Source organism: Pseudophryne corroboree, chromosome 4 (assembly GCF_028390025.1).
Source record: "Pseudophryne corroboree isolate aPseCor3 chromosome 4, aPseCor3.hap2, whole genome shotgun sequence".
Taxonomy (NCBI): domain Eukaryota; kingdom Metazoa; phylum Chordata; class Amphibia; order Anura; family Myobatrachidae; genus Pseudophryne; species Pseudophryne corroboree.
In genome coordinates, this window is record NC_086447.1 from 127,462,940 (window position 1) to 127,483,047 (window position 20,108).

The 20,108-nt window shown below is 47.7% G+C and overlaps 1 protein-coding gene across 2 annotated transcripts in view; it reads right to left on the reverse strand.

Moving 5' to 3' along the window:
• HPCAL1 (hippocalcin like 1) overlaps window positions 1–20,108 on the reverse strand; it is a 334,375-nt gene that overhangs the window by 102,862 nt on the left and 211,405 nt on the right. Inside the window, exon 4 of one of the 2 annotated variants that reach the window (XM_063915423.1) lies at window positions 12,127–12,222. The exons of the other annotated variant lie outside the window; for it this stretch is intronic. The gene's annotated coding sequence lies outside the window, so the exon portion shown is untranslated. The remainder of the gene's footprint in view (window positions 1–12,126; window positions 12,223–20,108) is intronic. 2 annotated transcript variants of the gene reach the window in all.

Consider the following 20,108-nt stretch of genomic DNA (forward strand, 5'->3'; position numbering starts at 1 on the left):
ACCGAACGACCCATACCCACTCAGGCAACCCTGCAGCACCCCCCAAAGGGCTTATTAAGCAATTGGAAGTTTCTATTTGGCTTAATTAACCTGTCATTATTTACCTTCTAAAGTGGAGTCTTTTTCCTCCAGAGTCAATATCCGATCTTCGGCAGGAGCGGTGTGTGTATGTGTGAATGTGTAAGTATCAGTGTGACCCCCGTATGTGTTTGTTATCCCCTGGAGGCAGTAGCAAAGAGAACTACATCTCACAGCAGCCACCTTGCCTCCCAGCAGCCCCCTCCGCAGTGATAAGATGAAGAGGAGATCACCAGGAGCACCAGAGACCACCGGACCAGAATCAATCCCCCCCCAACCCCCACGCTGCAGGATATTCTAAGCAGAAAAGCCAGCATGATTTTTTTTTTAAATTGAATACTGCAGGTATCGGGAGCACACTTACTTGCTGTAATCCAAAAGTGGGCGCAAAGTCCAGTTTTTTTTTTCCAGGTAAAACCTTGTGCACACCCGACCCAAATCTGACTCTGCACATGTTACATCTGCCCCACCTGTAGTGCAACATGGTTTTGTCCAGTTGCTTGATAATTTGCTTTACTTACAAACATGAATCAGACCCACAGTGGAACTAAAAGCTCAGACTTTACACTAATTATTAAAAAACATGTTAAATCTAAAAAAATAAAATAAAAAAAATAATGAAAACTATAGAAAGTAAAAATGTAAGTAATAAGTAATGGAAAAAAAAATAGCTTTTTTCAAGTAAAGCATTTTTATTTTATTGGTCTTCTGTAATCTCAGTATGGCAAATACAGAATTATATCAGCAATATTAGTACCTCAGTGAATTTTTTTTATTATATAGACTTCTTCATCGCTCTGTGAGTGTTACCTCCAGTGGGAGCCACCCCATGCTTTAGAATTACCACTGGCAATAATGCTGCTGTCACTAGACCCCTGATGTATAAGGCACAGACCTTTCCCTAGAGTAAACATCTGTTTTGCCAGAGCTAGGCCTGTATACACGGAATGTAGTTAAAATGCCACCAGATGGGATCCCGGCGGTCAAAATAAAGATGCCGGAATTCCAAACGACGGCCTAAGGCCGGTGACAATATCCTGACGGAGCACGGAAACCTGGCGTCAAAATACAGACGCCCGGAATCCCAATCGCTCTATTAGCGCGACGTGCTCATGGGGGGTGGTAGGTTGGGTTTAGGCATTAGAAGGGGTGTTAGAGTGCAGGGACAGGAAAGGGATGGTTAGGTACCAGTGAGGGGGGGGCGGGGGGGGGGGGGGGTTAGGCTACAAGCAGAGAGGGTTAGGTTTAGCCAATGGGGAAGGGAGGGTTACGGTTAGGCACCACCGGGGAGTGTTAGGAAGCCACAAGGGAGGGTTAGGGTAGGGGAGGGTTACGGTACTTTATGCGGGGCTGTCGTTATTCTGACTGCTGGCATCCCATCCAGCAGGATATCATACAGAATCTGTATACACTATTAAACACCCGAGTGCTTGTGGTCATGGGTTGCTCAGCAATACCATTACTTATGAAATGTATATTCTACATTATTTTTTCCCAACTGCAAATAAAAGGACACTTCATAAAGCCATATAATGTGTCAAAACCATAATACCTGCTGGTGGAAGGAGGATAAATGCTTGAAATGTATCTGAAAGGTCAATGATACAGTTGAAATTAATCCTTCAGGATCAAAACTCGTTCAACTGGGTATCAGCTGGCAGAGGAAGATGCTGTCCAGGAAGTCACATTAATGATGTCATTAATTTCTACTTTGACGGTAATCGCTGAATGCTAACAAACATTTACATTCAACATCTCAGAGGATTTATAAGGGCAGAGGATTAACAAGCTATGCACAGCTCTGTAAAGTTTATAACGATCCTGCAAGGCAGACCACGATGTAATGGAATGGGCTATGTCCATATAATCAGAAAACCAGAGATAAATACACCTAACAGACACTAAACCTTAAAGCGCAAAATCAAGAAGAGATTTCTGAGCCGTGCGGCTTCTGATTTTCCTGGCAATTTTCTGAAAAGGACGTAACAAACACAGCTCAACCAAGCAAGTAGGAAAGCAAGGTATACTGGACGTGATGCATAGTAGCATGCTAACGCTGACGCAGATCCAATTTTTTACTTCAAGGATGTGAGACAATAGGCTAATTAAACAGCCGCTGGGATTTGTATTGAGACGCCCACTGGAGCCTTTGCAGCTGCCGCAACCGTGTACATATTTGCAGCATTGACGCAGATCTGGAAAATACCGACTCCCTGTGTGAGTCTATGGTCACTCAGAATAGCCGCCGCAACAGAGACGCCAGAAACATGATTCCTGGGTACAGGACTGCAGCATGAGTCTGATGCACACCCTGAAAGTGGTCCCAACAGCCTCACCTTTTGGCCGCCACTCCATGTTACCTTCCACAAAATGGCCGTTCTATCATGCCTGTGCCCCAGTGTACAAAGCAAGGACTATAGCGATACGTTTTTAGGAGTTTGATGTGGAAAAACCTGACTGGCCCTCAGAGCTCGGACCTCAACCCCATCAAGTACCTTTGGGATGAACTAGAACAGAAATAGCGAGTAAGGCCTACTCGTCCAAGATCAGTGCCTGACCTCTTAAATGCTTGACAGAATGAATGGGCACAGATTCCCACAGAAACACCCAAAAATCTTGTGGAAAGCCTTCCAAGAAGAGTGGAAGCTGTTCTAGCTGCAAAAGGGGGTCCAACTCCATATTAAAAGTATTTGAATACAATGTCATTACAGTCCCTGTTGTTGTAATGGTCAGGCGTCCAAATACTTTTGTCCATACAGTATATATGTTGGAGGGGTAGCGGCTGTAGGAGCTGCGCTGGCAGGGAGCTACTCAGCGGGTGCAAAACCATCGCCGCCGTGCAATGCTTTTGTACCTGTGCGGGGGGGGGGGGGGGGGGGGGGGGGGGCTGACATGCGGGGCGGACTAGCCCTGTGCTAGGCATCCCCCTGCATGTCAGAGAAACTGATCGTAGATGTGCTAAATTGCGACAGCACATTCTTATCCACAAAGAATTATGTTGAACACTAGCATATACATTTTGCACATAAAATAACCCGGTTACCTGCAAGTCTTAGATATACTTTGAGGTAGAGTGCACGGAACACTTGCTTCTTCTTAAACCCTACCCTCCTCATCTGGTGCACATTTCCATACACACGTAAAGCTAACTTGCGTGTGAGACAGGATATAAACAGAACATTATACGAGAGGCATGCATCTATACAACGTAGGGGACATTGCAGTAACAGGCTTTCCTTCATTTGCTTATTGGCACGGATTAAGTTTGACATTTAATGGTATAATGAGATATACTAATATGAACTAGAAAATAAATGTTACATTTAATATATAGCATTTCCACCCTCACATTGATCTACATTATCTACATCCCCGCACAGCATGGGAGTATGGCATGTGCCCCAGGTAAGTATCACTCTGTTCTACAGCCTTGGCACAGTTCGCTCACTGGGTAAATACATTGTGGAAATGAAGAATGCAAACACCTATAAATGTATACATAGGGGGGAATTCAAATGTTTGAAAAGTCGGTTGGGTGTCTGTTTTTTCCGGTCTATTAGATAGGAATATACAGTCTCCCAACTGACTTTTCAAACAGTTGAATCTCTCCCATAAGTTCATGTTCTATTCAGATGGTTAGTAAGAAAGGTTAGGTTGTTATATAGTAATATTGGCATAACTGTGCAGCCAACTGCATAAATACCAAGTCAAAGTTCCAAAGGCAGATCTAACGCACAATCATTTCTGTTGACTTGAAACCTCCCGTAACATCTCAATTTAATCCCAACACTTACCATTAATAACCTCAAAAATAAGATTTTACTCACCGGTTAATCTATTTCTCGTAGTCCGTAGTGGATGCTGGGGACTCCGTAAGGACCATGGGGAATAGACGGGCTCCGCAGGAGACTCGGCACTCTAATGAAAGATTTAGTACTATCTGGTGTGCACTGGCTCCTCCCTCTATGCCCCTCCTCCAGACCTCAGTTAAGGAAACTGTGCCCAGAAGAGCTGACATTACAAGGAAAGGATTTTGGAATCCAGGGTAAGACTCATACCAGCCACACCAATCACACCGTATAACTCGTGATAAACTTACCCAGTTAACAGTATGAACAACAACAGAGCATCAAACAACAGATGCCAACATAACATAACCCTTTTATTAAGCAATAACTATATACACGTATTGCAGAAAGTCCGCACTTGGGACGGGCGCCCAGCATCCACTACGGACTACGAGAAATAGATTTACAGGTGAGTAAAATCTTATTTTCTCTAACGTCCTAGTGGATGCTGGGGACTCCGTAAGGACCATGGGGATTATACCAAAGCTCCCAAACGGGCGGGAGAGTGCGGATGACTCTGCAGCACTGAATGGGCAAACACAAGGTCCTCCTCAGCCAGGGTATCAAACTTATAGAACTTTGCAAAGGTGTTTGAACCCGACCAAGTAGCTGCTCGGCAAAGTTGTAATGCAGAGACCCCTCGGGCAGCCGCCCAAGAAGAGCCCACTTTCCTTGTGGAATGGGCTTTCACTGATTTTGGATGCGGCAAACCAGCCGCAGAATGAGCCTGCTGAATCGTGTTACAGATCCAGCGAGCAATAGTCTGCTTTGAAGCAGGAGCACCCAGCTTGTTGGATGCATACAGGATAAACAGTGAGTCAGTTTTCCTGACTCCAGCCGTCCTGGCTACATAAATCTTCAAAGCCCTGACTACATCAAGCAACTTGGAGTCCTCCAAGTCACGAGTAGCTGCAGGCACCACAATAGGTTGGTTCAAATAAAAAGATGACACCACCTTCGGCAGAAATTGCGGACGAGTCCGTAATTCTGCCCTGTCCATATGGAAAACCAGATAGGGGCTTTTACATGACAAAGCCGCCAATTCTGACACACGCCTAGCCGAAGCTAAGGCCAATAGCATGACCACTTTCCACGTGAGATACTTTAGCTCCACGGTCTTAAGTGGCTCAAACCAGTGAGATTTCAGGAAACTCCACACCACGTTAAGATCCCAAGGTGCCACTGGTGGCACAAACGGGGGCTGAATATGCAGCACTCCCTTTACAAACGTCTGAACTTCAGGAAGCGAAGCCAGTTCCTTTTGAAAGAAAATGGATAGGGACGAAATCTGGACCTTTATGGATCCTAATTTTAAGCCCAAAGTCACTCCTGACTGTAGGAAGTGCAGGAACCGGCCCAGCTGGAATTCCTCTGTAGGAGCCTTCCTGGCCTCACACCAAGCAACATATTTTCGCCATATACGGTGATAATGCTTTGCTGTTACGTCCTTCCTAGCCTTTATCAGCGTAGGAATAACTTCATCCGGAATGCCTTTTTCCGCTAGGATCCGGCGTTCAACCGCCATGCCGTCAAACGCAGCCGCAATAAGTCTTGGAACAGACAGGGCCCTTGTTGCAGCATGTCCTGTCTGAGAGGCAGAGGCCATGGGTCCTCTGTGAGCATTTCCTGCAATTCCGGGTACCAAGTCCTTCTTGGCCAATCCGGAACAATGAGTATTGTTCTCACTCCTCTTTTCCTCACAATTCTCAGCACCTGTGGTATGAGAGGAAGAGGAGGAAACACATAGACCGACTGGAACACCCACGGTGTTACAAGTGCGTCCACAGCTATCGCTTGAGGGTCTCTTGACCTGGCGCAATACCCTTTTAGCTTTTTGTTGAGACGGGACGCCATCATGTCCACCTGTGGCAGTTCCCATCGATTTGCAATCTGCGTGAAGACTTCTTGATGAAGTCCCCACTCTCCCGGGTGGAGGTCGTGCCTGCTGAGGAAGTCTACTTCCCAGTTGTCCACTCCTGGAATGAACACTGCCGACAGTGCTAGTACGTGATTCTCCGCCCAACGAAGAATCCTGGTGGCTTCTGCCATTGCCACCCTGCTTCTTGTGCCGCCCTGGCAGTTTACATGGGCCACTGCAGTGATGTTGTCTGACTGAATCAGCACTGGTTGGTTTCGAAGCAGAGGCTCCGCTTGACTCAGCGCGTTGTATACGGCCCGTAGTTCCAGGATATTGATGTGCAGACAAGTCTCCTGACTTGACCACAGCCCCTGGAAGTTTCTTCCCTGAGTGACTGCCCCCCATCCTCGGAGGCTTGCATCCGTGGTCACCAGGACCCAGTCCTGTATGCAGAACCTGCGGCCCTCGAGGAGGTGAGCACTTTGCAGCCACCACAGAAGAGACACCCTGGCCCTGGGGGACAGGGTGATCAGCCGATGCATCTTAAGATGCGATCCGGACCACTTGTCCAACAGATACCACTGATAGATCCTCGCATGGAACCTGCCGAAGGGAATGGCTTCGTATGACGCCACCATCTTTCCCAGGACTCGCGTGCAGTGATGCACCGATACCTGTTTTGGTTTTAGGAGGTCTCTGACCAGAGTCACGAGCTCCTGAGCCTTTTCCTCCGGGAGAAACACCTTTTTCTGGCTTGTGTCCAGAATCATGCCCAGGAAGGGCAGACGCATCGTAGGAATCAGCTGCGACTTTGGAATATTCAGAATCCAGCCGTGCTGTCGCAACACTTCCTGAGAGTGTGCTACGCTGATCAGCAACCGCTCCCTGGACCTCGCCTTTATGAGGAGATCGTCCAAGTATGGGATAATTATAACCCCTTGCTTCCGAAGGAGCACCATCATTTCCGCCATCACCTTGGTAAATATTCTCGGTGCCGTGGACAGGCCAAACGGCAACGTCTGGAATTGGTAATGACAGTCCTGTACCACAAACCTGAGGTACTCCTGATGAGGTGGATAAATGGGGACATGCAAGTACGCATCCTTGATGTCCAGAGACACCATAAAATCCCCTTCCTCCAGGCTTGCAATGACCACTCTGAGCGATTCCATCTTGAACTTGAATTTCTTCAGATATATGTTCAGGGATTTTAAATTCAAAATGGGTCTGACCGAACAGTCCGGTTTCGGTACCACAAACATAGTGGAATAGTAACCCCTTCCCTGTTGAAGGAGGGGAACCTTCACTACCACCTGCTGGAGATATAGCTTGTGAATTGCTGCCAACACTACCTCCCTTTCCATGGGGGAAGCTGGCAAGGCCGATTTTAGGTAACGGTGAGGGGGCGTCACCTCGAATTCCAGCTTGTATCCCTGAGACACAATTTGTATAGCCCAAGGATCCACCCGTGAGCGAACCCACTGGTGGCTGAAATTTCGGAGACGCGCCCCCACCGCTCCTGGCTCCGGCTGTGGAGCTCCAGCGTCATGCGGTGGATTTAGTGGAAGCCGGGGAGGACTTTTGTTCCTGGGAACTAGCTGCATGGTGCAGCTTTTTTCCTCTACCCCTGCCTCTGTCAAGAAAGGATGCACCTCTGACTTTCTTGCTTTTTTGTGAACGAAAGGACTGCATTTGGTAATACGGTGCTTTCTTTGGCTGTGAGGGAATATATGGCAAGAAATTTGACTTCCCAGCCGTAGCTGTGGAAACTAGGTCCGAGAGACCGTCCCCAAACAATTCCTCACCCTTATAAGGTAACACCTCCATGTGTTTTTTAGAGTCGGCATCACCTGTCAATTGCCGAGTCCATAGGACCCTTCTGGCAGAAATCGACATTGCGTTTATTCTAGAGCCCAGCAGGCAAATGTCCCTCTGGGCATCCCGCATATATAGGACAGCGTCTTTGATATGCCCTAGGGTCAGTAAAATAGTCTCCCTGTCCAGGGTATCTATTTCCTCAGATAAAGTATCTGTCCATGCTGCTACAGCACTACACATCCAGGCCGAAGCAATTGCTGGCCTCAGAAGAGTACCAGAATGTGTATAAACAGACTTCAGGATACCTTCCTGCTTCCTATCCGCAGGATCCTTTAGGGCGGCCGTATCCTGTGACGGCAGGGCCACCTTCTTAGATAAGCGTGTCAACGCTTTGTCTACCCTAGGGGAGGATTCCCAGCGTAACCTATCCGTTGGCGGGAAAGGATACGCCATAAGTAATCTTTTGGAAACCAGTACTTTCCTATCAGGGGAATCCCACGCTTTTTCACATAACTCATTTAATTCATGTGAAGGGGGAAAAGTCACTTCTTGCTTTTTCTCCCCAAACATATAAACCCTCTTGTCAGGGACAGGGTTTTCCTCCGATATGTGCAATACATCCTTCATTGCTATAATCATGTATCGGATGGCTTTAGTCATTTTAGGCTGCAACTTTGCATCATCGTCATCGACACTGGAGTCAGAATCCGTGTCGACATCTGTGTCAACCAACTGGTATAGTGGGCGCTTTTGAGACCCTGACGGCCCCTGAGCTGTAGAATCAGACATGGGTTGAGACCCTGACTGATTATCCAACCTTTTATGCAAGGAGCTTACGTTATCATTTAACACCTTCCACATATCCATCCAATCAGGTGTCGGCACCGTCGGCGGCGACACCACATTCACTTGTTCTGCCTCCACGTAACCGTCCTCATCAAACATGTCGACACAAACGTACCGACACACCGCACACACACAAGGAATGCTCTAATTGAGGACAGGACCCCACAAGGCCTTTTGGGGAGACAGATAGAGAGTATGCCAGCACACACCCCAGCGCTATATAACCCAGGGATTACACAGTAACTTAGTGTTTACCCAGTAGCTGCTGTTTATGATAATTTGCGCCTAAATTTATGTGCCCCCCCCCTCTCTTTTTACCCTTTTTCCACCTTGATACTGCAGGGAAGAGCCTGGGGAGCTTCCTCTCAGCGGAGCTGTGGAGAGAAAATGGCGCCGGTTAGTGTTGAGGAAGAAGGCCCCGCCCCCTCAGCGGCGGGCTTCTGTCCCGGGTCTGTGTAAATAAAATGGCGGGGGCTCGTACATATATACAGTGCCCAGCTGTATATATGTGTCTTTTTGCCAAGAGGTATCCTAATTGCTGCCCAGGGCGCCCCCCCCTGCGCCCTGCACCCTACAGTGACCGGAGTGTGTGGGTAGTGTGGGCGCAATGGCGCACAGCTGCAGTGCTGTGCGCTACCTCATGTGAAGACAGGAGTCTTCTGCCGCCGATTTCGATGTCTTCTTGCTTCCGCCGGCTTCTGTCTTCTGGCTCTGCGAGGGGGGCGGCGGCGCGCCTCCGGGAACGGACGACCAAGGTTAAGATCCTGTGTTCGAACCCTCTGGAGCTAATGGTGTCCAGTAGCCTAAGAAGCGCAACCTAGCCGCAGTTAGTAGGTCTGCTTCTCTCCCCTCAGTCCCTCGTAGCAGAGAGTCTGTTGCCAGCAGAAGCTCTCTGAAAATAAAAAAACAAACTAAAATACTTTATTAGCAAGCTCAGGAGAGCTCACTAAAAGCACCCAGCTCTGGCCGGGCAGTTTCCTTAACTGAGGTCTGGAGGAGGGGCATAGAGGGAGGAGCCAGTGCACACCAGGTAGTACTAAATCTTTCATTAGAGTGCACAGTCTCCTGCGGAGCCCGTCTATTCCCCATGGTCCTTACGGAGTCCCCAGCATCCACTAGGACGTTAGAGAAATATGCGTACGCCTTCACTACATCCCTAAACATGCACATATATATCCACATTACAACCTGCTGTGAACTCCTCCTACACCAGTTTCACATGGAATGCCATGTCTGCATATTTCACAGACACTTCACACTTACTGGACAAAAGTTAGTCTCCCCACCATGCCCCCGTCTCACCTCCCTATCTCCTTCCCCATACTCCTGGTGCCTTTGCTCCCTTCACGTTGTTCCATGCACACACACTCCGGGTGGAGTTCGCTTCCTCCAGCTACTCACCCTCCCTTATGCTCTTTCCCTGCTACAGCTATTATGCAGTCCTTGGCCAGGCACCAATTCCAAGGAAATCGGTTTATTGATGGTGTTCGTACAGAACCAGTGAGTACACGTGGCAGTAATCAAGAAGGAGCAGAGGAGAGAGGGTTGCTATTAAATGCTTGTTATAGTTTCACTTACAGATATCTATACAGCACATGCTATATTACACAGAGAGTTGGATATGTCTCATAATGCACACAACTCAAAGACAAGTATGTGAGCAGGTGTATATCCGGCATACAGGAGAAGAGAAACAACTTGACTGTATTAGTGGACATAAAGGGGTATATGCAATTGCGGTCGAATTCCCGAAATTGTCGAATTTCGGGAATTTTTCGCCCCCCAAAAAAAATCGTCAATGCAATTCAGTGCTTTCCGTCCAAAAAACGGACTTTCAAAATTCGACTTTTTGAAATTCGACTTTTGTCAAATTCGACTTTTCTGCAATGATACAAGTGCTGCAATTCGACCAAAGTGTATTCAATTGAAGTTTGGAAATTCGACAACAGTGCTTTTAGACAGTAAATTCGACATTTTCAATCCGCCACACTTTGGTGGGTGAAACTAATAAAAAAAAATTTAAAACATGTTTTTTTTTGTGTTTTTTTTATTATTGATAATAGCATATCTATTTATATTAGACGGGATTAGGTACTTGGTTTGTCTTTTTTGGAAGCACAAGTATTATTTATATATTTTTTAAAATATATATATATATATATATATATATATATATATATATATATATATATTTTTTTTTTTTTTTTTTAGATGGAATGGTAAAATTCAGAAAAAAAATGGCGTGGGGTCCCCCCTCCAAAGCATAACCAGCCTCGGGCTCTTCGAGCTGGTCCTGGTTCTAAAAATGCGGGGGAAAAATTGACAGGGGATCCCCCGTATTTTTAAAACCAGCACCGGGCTCTGCGCCTGGTGCTGGTGCAAAAAATACGGGGGACAAAAAGAGTAGGGGTCCCCCGTATATTTTACACCAGCATCGGGCTCCACTAGCTGGACAGATAATGCCACAGCCGGGGGTCACTTTTATACAGTGCCTTGCGGCCGTGGCATTAAATATCCAACTAGTCATCCCTGGCCGGGGTGCCCTGTGGGAGTGGGGACCCCTTCAATCAAGGGGTCCCCCCCCCCCAAGCCACCCAAGGGCCAGGGGTGAAGCCCGAGGCTGTCCCCCCCCATCCAAGGGCTGCGGATGGGAGGCTGATAGCCTTGAGTAAAATGACAGAATGTTGTTTTTTCCAATAGTACTACAAGTCCCAGCAAGCCTCCCCCGCAAGCTGGTACTTGGAGAACCACAAGTACCAGCATGCGGGAGAAAAACGGGCCCGCTGGTACCTGTAGTACTACTGAAAAAAAAAAACCCAAATAAAAACAGGAGACACGCACCGTGACAAGTACAACTTTATTACACACTGCCGACACACACACACAAAAAACAAGTCATTTTACTCAAGGCTATCAGCCTCCCATCCGCAGCCAATGGATGGGGGGGGGGGGGGGGGGGGGGACAGCCTCGGGCTTCACCCCTGGCCCTTGGGTGGCTGGGGGGGGGGGACCCCTTGATTGAAGGGGTCCCCACTCCCCCAGGGTACCCCGGCCAGGGGTGACTAGTTGGATATTTAATGCCACGGCCGCAGGGCACTGTGTAAAAGTGACCCCCGGCTGTGGCATTATCTGTCCAGCTAGTGGAGCCCGATGCTGGTGTAAAAAATACGGGGGACCCCTACTCTTTTTGTCCCCCGTATTTTTTGCACCAGCACCAGGCGCAGAGCCCGGTGCTGGTTTTAAAAATAAGGGGGATCCCCTGTCAATTTTCCCCCCGCATTTTTAGAACCAGGACCAGCTCGAAGAGCCCGAGGCTGGTTATGCTTTGGAGGGGGGACCCCACGCCATTTTTTTCCGGGTTTTTCCCCGTTTTTTTTAAATCGTGGCAAAATCCGGCAAATCGGCCGTTTTTCGCCCGCGGGACTGTCGAATCCGTTTTTCATTGAATATGGTGAATTCCGGAAGCCACCTGCCGGAATTCACCTGTCGAATTGTGTCGAATTAAAAAACGGCGATAATTTGCCGCGATTCGCCGCTAATTGCATATACCCCTATGTCACTTCACTCAGTATAGCATTGCAATAAAATGTCATATACCAAAGAGTGAATGTCTTAACTTTTATTAATAAATGCAAAAGTTGTATTTACAAAATAAAAAGTAATTAAATACAAAAATACCTTCGCCTCCATTTACTCCTTTATGAATCCAATTGAAATCTTTCCTGCAGTAATTAATACCATGATTTAAATGGCGCCACAAGGGTTCTGCAGCGCCTAATGCACATAAACAAATGAACAAACAAGAAAAAACTAGTTTTATGGTAAGAACTTACCTTTGTTAAAACTCTTTCTGCGAGGTACACTGGGCTCCACAAGGAAAGACATAGGGGTGTAGAGTAGGATCTTGATCCGAGGCACCAACAGGCTGAAAAGCTTTGACTGTTTCCAGAATGCATAGCGTCGCCTCCTCTATAACCCCGCCTCCCTGCACAGGAGCTTAGTTTTTAGTTAACCAGCCCAATGCAGTAGCAGGAAAAGAGACGACAACGGTTAGTAGCCACATACACCACACTCTCATGACAGAAGTGTCAGCTGCTAATGCCATACCAACCCAAAGAAGCTAAGTGCGTCAGGATGGGTGCCTTGTGGAGCCCAGTGTACCTCGCAGAAAGAGTTTTAACAAAGGTAAGTTCTTACCATAAAACTCGTTTTCTGCTGCGGGGTACATTGGGCTCCACAAGGAAAGACATAGGGGTTGTCCTAAAGCAGTTCCTTATGGGAGGGGACGCACTGTAGCGGGCACAAGAACCCGGCGTCCAAAGGAAGCATCCTGGGAAGCGGCAGTATCGAAGGCATAGAACCTTAGAAACGTTTTCACGGAGGACCACGTAGCCGACTTGCACAATTATTCAAGGGTCGCACCACGGCGGGCCGCCCAAGAAGGTCCAACAGACCGAGTAGAATGGGCCGTAATGTGAGCAGGAGCTGAGACACCAGCCCTCACATAAGCATGTGCAATCACCACTCTAATCCACCTGGCCAAAGTTTGCTTGTGAGCAGGCCAGCCCCGTTTGTGAAATCCAAACAGCACAAAGAGAGAATCAGGATTTCCTAATAGAAGCAGTTCTCTTCACATAGATACGGAGAGCCCATACCACATCCAAAGACCGCTCTTTGGGAGACCGATCAGGAGAAACAAGTGCCGGAACCACAATCTCCTGGTTAAGGTGGAACGAAGAAACCACCTTAGGTAAATATCCGGGACGAGTCCTAAGAACCGACCGGTCACGGTGAAATATCAGATATGGGGAACTACAGGACAAGGCACCCAAATCCGACACTCTTCTAGCTGAAGCAATAGCCAGCAGAAACACCACCTTAAGGGAAAGCCACTTAAGATCAGCTGAATTAAGAGGTTCAAACGGAGACTCTTATAGCGCCTCCAAAACCACCGACAAGTCCCAAGGAGCCACAGGCGGGACATAGGGAGGTTGGATACACAACACACCCTGAGTAAAGGTATGCACATCAGGTAAGGTCGCAATTTTTCTCTGAAACCACACCGACAAGGCAGACATTTGAACCTTGAGGGAGGGCAGACGCAGGCCTAAGTCCAGGCTCTGCTGTAGAAAAGCCAACAACTTGGCTATACTAAACTTGGAAGCGTCATAATCGTTCGATGCGCACCAAACAAAGTAAGAATGCCAGACCCTATAGTAAATCCGAGCCGAAACCGGTTTCCGGGCCCGCAACATAGTTTGATGACCGCCTCAGAAAACCCATTAGCCCTTAAAACGGAAGCTTCAAGAGCCACGCCGTCAAAGACAGCCGGGCTAGGTCCTGGTAGACACAGGGGCCCTGAACGAAGAGGTCTGGGCGTTGTGGAAGTAGAATTGGACGCTCTGATGATAGGCCTTGCAGGTCTGAGAACCAGTGCCGTCTGGGCCACGCTGGAGCTATGAGAAGCAGATTTCTTTTTTCTTGCTTGAACTTCGAATTACCCTGGGCAGGAGTGACACCGGAGGGAACCCGTACGGCAGCTGAAACCTCCACGGCACCGCCAGCGCATCCACAAATGCTGCTTGAGGATCCCTTGTCCTTGCTCCAAAGACCGGAACCTTGTGATTGTGTCGAGACGCCATCAGATCTACATCTGGAAGGCCCCACTTTTCCACTAGGAGTTGAAACACTTCTGGATGGAGGCCCCACTCGCCGGCATGTACATCCCGACGACTGAGAAAGTCCGCTTCCCAATTCAGGACTCCCGAAATGAATACTGCCGATATGACCGGTAGATGGCGTTTCGCCCATTGAAGAATCCGTGAGACTTCCTTCATTGCCAAGCGGCTTCGATTACCGCCTTGATGATTTATGTATGCCACTGTGGTGGCGTTGTCCGACTGTACTTGAACAGGACGATTCTGAATTAAATGCTGGGCCAGGTTCAACGCATTGAAGACCGGCCGCAATTCCAGAATGTTGATCGAGAGGAGAGATTCCTCCTTGGTCCACCGACCCTGAAGGGAGTGTTGCTCCAGCACCGCAACCCAACCTCTTAGACTGGCATCTGTCGTCAACAGGACCCAGTCGGATATCGAGAATGGACGGCCCCTGCACAATTGTCGGTCCTGGAGCCACCAGAGCAGCGACAGACGGACCTCCAGAGTCAATGAGATCATGTGAGACCTGATCCGGTGAGGCAGGCCGTCCCACTTGGCTAGAACCAGCTTCTGGAGGGGGCGAGAATGGAATTGAGCATACTCCACCATGTCGAATGCTGATACCATGAGGCCCAGCACCTGCATCGCCGAATGTATCGACACTTGCGGACGAGAAAGGAAGCAACGAATACTGTCCTGAAGCTTCAGAACTTTCTCCTGAGACAAGAACAACCTCTGGTTGTGAGTGTCCAATAGCGCTCCCAGGTGCACCATGCTCTGAGCAGGGACCATGGAGAACTTCTTCTAGTTGATGAGCCACCCGTGGGCTTGTAGAAACTGGACAGTCATATCCAGATGACGTAGGAGAAGGTCTGGGGAATTTGCGAGGATTAACAAGTCGTCCAGATACAGCAGTATCCTGACCCCTTGACGACTGAGTACCACCGTCATCACCGCCATAACTTTGGTGAAGACTCGCGGAGCCGTAGTTAAACCAAAAGGTAACGCCCGAAACTGGTAATGGAGGTTGCCAATCGCAAACCTCAGGTATTGCTGATGCGACGCTGCTATAGGAATATGCAGGTAAGCATCCTGTATGTCCAGGGAGACCATGCAGTCCCCAGGTTCCAAGGCCAGAACTATAGAGCGAAGGGTTTCCATACGGAACTTGGAAACCTTCACAAACCTGTTTAATACCTTGAGGCTGAGAATGGGCAGGGAGGACCCATTCGGTTTCGGGACTAGAAACAGCGGAGAATAGTACCCCCGGCCCCTCTGTGCAAGAGGCACCTGCACTACGACTCCTGTATCCACGAGGGTCTGTACCACCGAATGTAGAGTGTTTGCCTTTGTCTGGTCCAACGGGACGTCTGTCCGGCAAAATCGATGAGGGGGTCGGTTTTTGAAGGCTATGGCGTAACCTCGAGTGACGACTTCCCGTACCCAGGCATCTGAATTGGTCTTCAACCATCCTGGGTATACCATCGAAGCCAGCCCCCCACCCTGGGATCCCCCAGGGGGAGGCCCGCCGCGTCATGCGGCAGGCTTATCGGTGTTGGAAGCAGGCTGACGGGCAGCCCAGGCTCTTTTGGGCTTCGGCTTACCAGGTTTGGAAGTACGGGCCTGCTCGATATACGCCTGACCTTTTGCTTTACCTGAAGGATGAAAGGGGCGAAAGGAAGTACCTTTAGCCTTCGACACAGAAGGAGCGGTACTTGGCAGACCAGCAGTTTTGGCAGTAGCCAAGTCAGCCACTATCTTATTTAAGTCCTCCCCAAACAGAATATCTCCCTTGAAAGGGAGTACCTCCAGGGTTTTTCTAGAGTCCAGATCCACAGACCAGGATCTCAGCCACAATATCCGGTGAGCCAGGACTGATGTAGTAGAGGCCTTGGCTGCTAGGATACCGGCATCAGAAGCCGCCTCTTTAATATAGCGAGAAGCTGTGACAATATATGACAAGCATTGTCTAGCATGGTCAGAAGAGATTTCAGCTTCTAACTCCAAGGCCCATGCTTCAATAGCCTCTGCAGCCCATGTTGCTGCAATAGTGGGCCTTTGTGCAGCACCCGTGAGGGTGTAAATCACTTTTAGACAACCCTCCACACGTTTATCCGTAGGCTCTTTTAGAGACGTGACGGTAGTGACAGGTAGAGCTGAGGAAACCACCATCCTAGCCACATGCAAGTCTACTGGAGGAGGTGTTTCCCAATTTTTAGACAGCTCTGGCGCCAGGGGATAGCGAGCCAGCATCTTCTTTTGACCCGGGTTTCCCCAGGGTTCCTGACGTACATCCACTAGGTGGTCAGAGTGAGGTAAAACTTGTTTAACCACCTTCTGACGCTTGAACCTATCTGATTTCTTAGGAGGGACGGATGGCTCGGGATCATCCGTAATCTGTAAAATTAATTTAATAGCCTCCAAAAGATTAGGAACATCCACATGTGAACTACCCTCCCCATCAGCAGTATCAGAGTCAGAATCTGTGGGGTCAGTGTAAGTGCCATCTTCATCAGACGAGGTGTCAGTGACAGCAGTGGATTGTGAGAAGAGCTCGCTTAGAGGACCCCTTGGACTTAGGCGAGCGAGGGTCTGACTTTTTAGTAGTCAGGGACTGGTTCAACTTCTTCAATTGCACCTGCGTAGGGGGTCCCATAGGGGGTGTTAGTTTATTAACTAGCGTATATAGAAGCGTGGGAAAAGCAGCCCACGGTGGGTCATTATGGACCTCCGTTGCCACAGTCCCACTGGTGGGCAAGGAGCCCCCAGCTGCTATATTCTCCTCATATGGATCTGTGGCTTCAGCAACACCGGCAGTGTGTTCAGCCCCAGAACAGTTACCTTCAGAAGCAGACATGATATAACTTGCAGTATCAGGTAACACAGTACAATTGTCAGCAGCACAATACCTCTTACCCAAACCCCTGAGCAGTGTAGTCAGCACAAGCAGAGATATAGAAGAGATATGGTGACTAAAATTACAGAGGAAAATACGTATCAGAGTATATCTTGTGAATATCCTATATTATTATAAAACCTGACGCGCCAAGCCCCCTCAGGTTATAGAATATAGGGATAGCAAGTTGAGTGAGAGACACGAATGGAAACTACTCAGCAAGCTAATGCACACACATATAGAGTCACAGTTATACAATGCAGAGGTTATTACTAACAATAATCCTGCACTGGACCAGCATACATAGCTATGTAGTCAATAGATATAACACTGCACAGTAAGAACTGGATGTTTATCACAAAGTAATTGTACTAGAAACCCCTGACTAAATGCACTCTTTCTTAACTAACACTGTCTAAGTGACAGGTAGAATACTTAAGTGTCATGTAAAGTCACAGCGCTGACAACCAGGCAGCTTTACACAGGATGATTTGCCCAAGCAGTCCCAGGAACAGTGTAGCTGAGAGAAATGGCGCCCAGACACTGACAGGGAGTGAGGAAGAGGCAGATATGCAGCTCCAGGGTGGGAACATTTGCGGGAAATGGCGACATGGGGCTCCAGGTCTAAGCCTTATCCCCCTGCTGGCAAAACCACCGGGTACTGTGGGCTACTATTAAAATGGTTTTAAGAGAAAACCTGACCTGCACCCATGCCCTGGTGATCTAGTGGGATCGCCTGTACTGCCACAGTGTTCACTGCCAGCACGCGTGGCCCGCCTCCCACTGACGGCGCCGGATCGCGATAAAGCACGGGTCCCGCAAGTGGGACCCACTCACCACCTCCCGAAGCGCGGCCACACGATCCCGGAGAGCCCCGTCGTGTGTGCCTGACCATGGAAGAAAACCGGAGCCTCCTGCTGTAGTTACCCGGCAACCAGGGCTCGGGAGTGTACAGCGCCGCTGGGGAGAGATGGAGCAGCAGCAGTGAATGTCAAAAGACATATACACACCGCTGCTGCCCTTGAAGTCTTCACTTTTCTTCTAAAAAGCTCTTCTCAGGGCTGCCCAGCGCAGCCCCTCTGTTATGTGCGTGCTATCTGCGGCACCAACTACAAAACTGAGCTCCTGTGCAGGGAGGAGGAGTTATAGAGGAGGCGACGCTATGCATTCTGGGAACGTTCAAAGCTTTTCAGCCTGTTGGTGCCTCGGATCAAGATCCTACTCTACACCCCTATGTCTTTCCTTGTGGAGCCCAGTGTACCCCGCAGCAGAAACAGTGATTTACAATACAAGACATTGCATATAGTTTATAAACATTGCTGCATAAACGGTCATAACACTGAAAATAGTCAGCAGGGAGGCAGAAAACAAGGTGCCATTGAAGGAAGTATGGAGTAGATTTTACTATAGGTAAGAGGAGGAATAGCACATGAGGGAAGACGGCACTGCTAGTGAGAGCTTACATTCTAAAGGGGAGGGGCAAATGGACAGGGGTGATACAATGGGATAGACAGTGAGCATGGAACAGGGGGTTAGGATGAGTGGTGGCTGGGTTTGATGATCGGAGTGGGTCTTGAGAGCCTATTTGAATTTGTAGATACAGATGGAGCCTCCGTTACCTTGGCTGTTTCTCCGCCTAAATGGAGGTTTAGTCGCACCTAAGCGATAGCTTAGGTTGCAGAGTTTAATCACGGATAGGTGTGTTGAGGCACAACTACATACTCTGCATGCAATACACATCTCTACCACTGGGTGGCTAATGCTCCACTAATCCAGTAGTTTAGAGCAAATAGCGGTGGAATGATCTATAGTACAAGCTCTGGCAAATGGTCAGTGACTAATGTTAATGTGCACACAGACCAATGGTCAGATGGAGAAGGTCAATAAAATGTATAATATATATATATATATATATATATATATATATATATACATACACACACGCGTAGATGTGTGGCGGCACTCAAACAGACACTGCAAGGTGGATAATCAGGTCATTTATTAGACCACTGCAACCGACATGTTTCGGGGTGAATCCCCGTCCTCAGGGTAAAACAGCAGGTAGAGTCACTTGGAGGGCACCGCAGCATATATGATTAAGATATATATATATATATATAAAATTGTCGCCCAAAGGTTATTTTAACCTATAAATACAGGGGACCCAGTGGGTTTCACAATTAACATTGATTTTAAAACATAAACATGAACTGTTCTTTCATAAAAAATGTATTAAAATGTACAGAAGCAATGAAGCAAGTCCATCATATTACACAGACAAAATGATGTAATTTCTCTTCGAATACTCCATCTTTGAAGTTGATAGAGGAATATCGGCAACTTAGTTCAGTATCTTTAATCTTCCTCATATACTATTCAGAGATAACTTCAAATATAACAAAAGGGTTGTTATATTTGATGTTATCTCTGAATAGTATATGAGAAAGATTAAAGATACTGCACTAAGTTGCCGATATTCTTCTATCAACTTCAAAGATGGAGTATTCGAAGAGAAATTACATCATTTTGTCTGTGTAATATGATGGACTTGCTTCATTGCTTCTGTACATTTTAATAATTTTTTTATGAAAGAACAGTTCATGTTTATGTTTTAAAATCAATGTTAATTGTGAAACCCACTGGGTTCCCTGTATTTATAGGTTAAAATAACCTTTGGGCGCCAATTTCCTTTCTTTTTATATTTTCTGTATCTAGTCCCTCCTAACAAGGGACTTAGTGAAATAGGCAGCCCCTCCCAAGGAGTACTGTATCTTATTGTATCTAATTAGCCTTAGAACAGCGCAGAAGGAGAGTATTTGGTTGATATATATATATACATATATACACACACACACACAAACACACAGTCTCTGCGGTGCGGCACTCAGCTTTTCAATATGAATGAATGATGCGGACCAAAGTCTGCTGATCAACGTTTCAATATATTTACAAATATGTAAATATATTGAAACGTTGATCAGCAGACATTGGTCCGCATCATTCATTCATATTGAAAAGCTGAGTGCCGCACCGCCGAGACTGTATCTGCATCTATTTAGCGACGGCACCGGCGCACGTTATTTCTTTTAACTATGGAGTGCCAG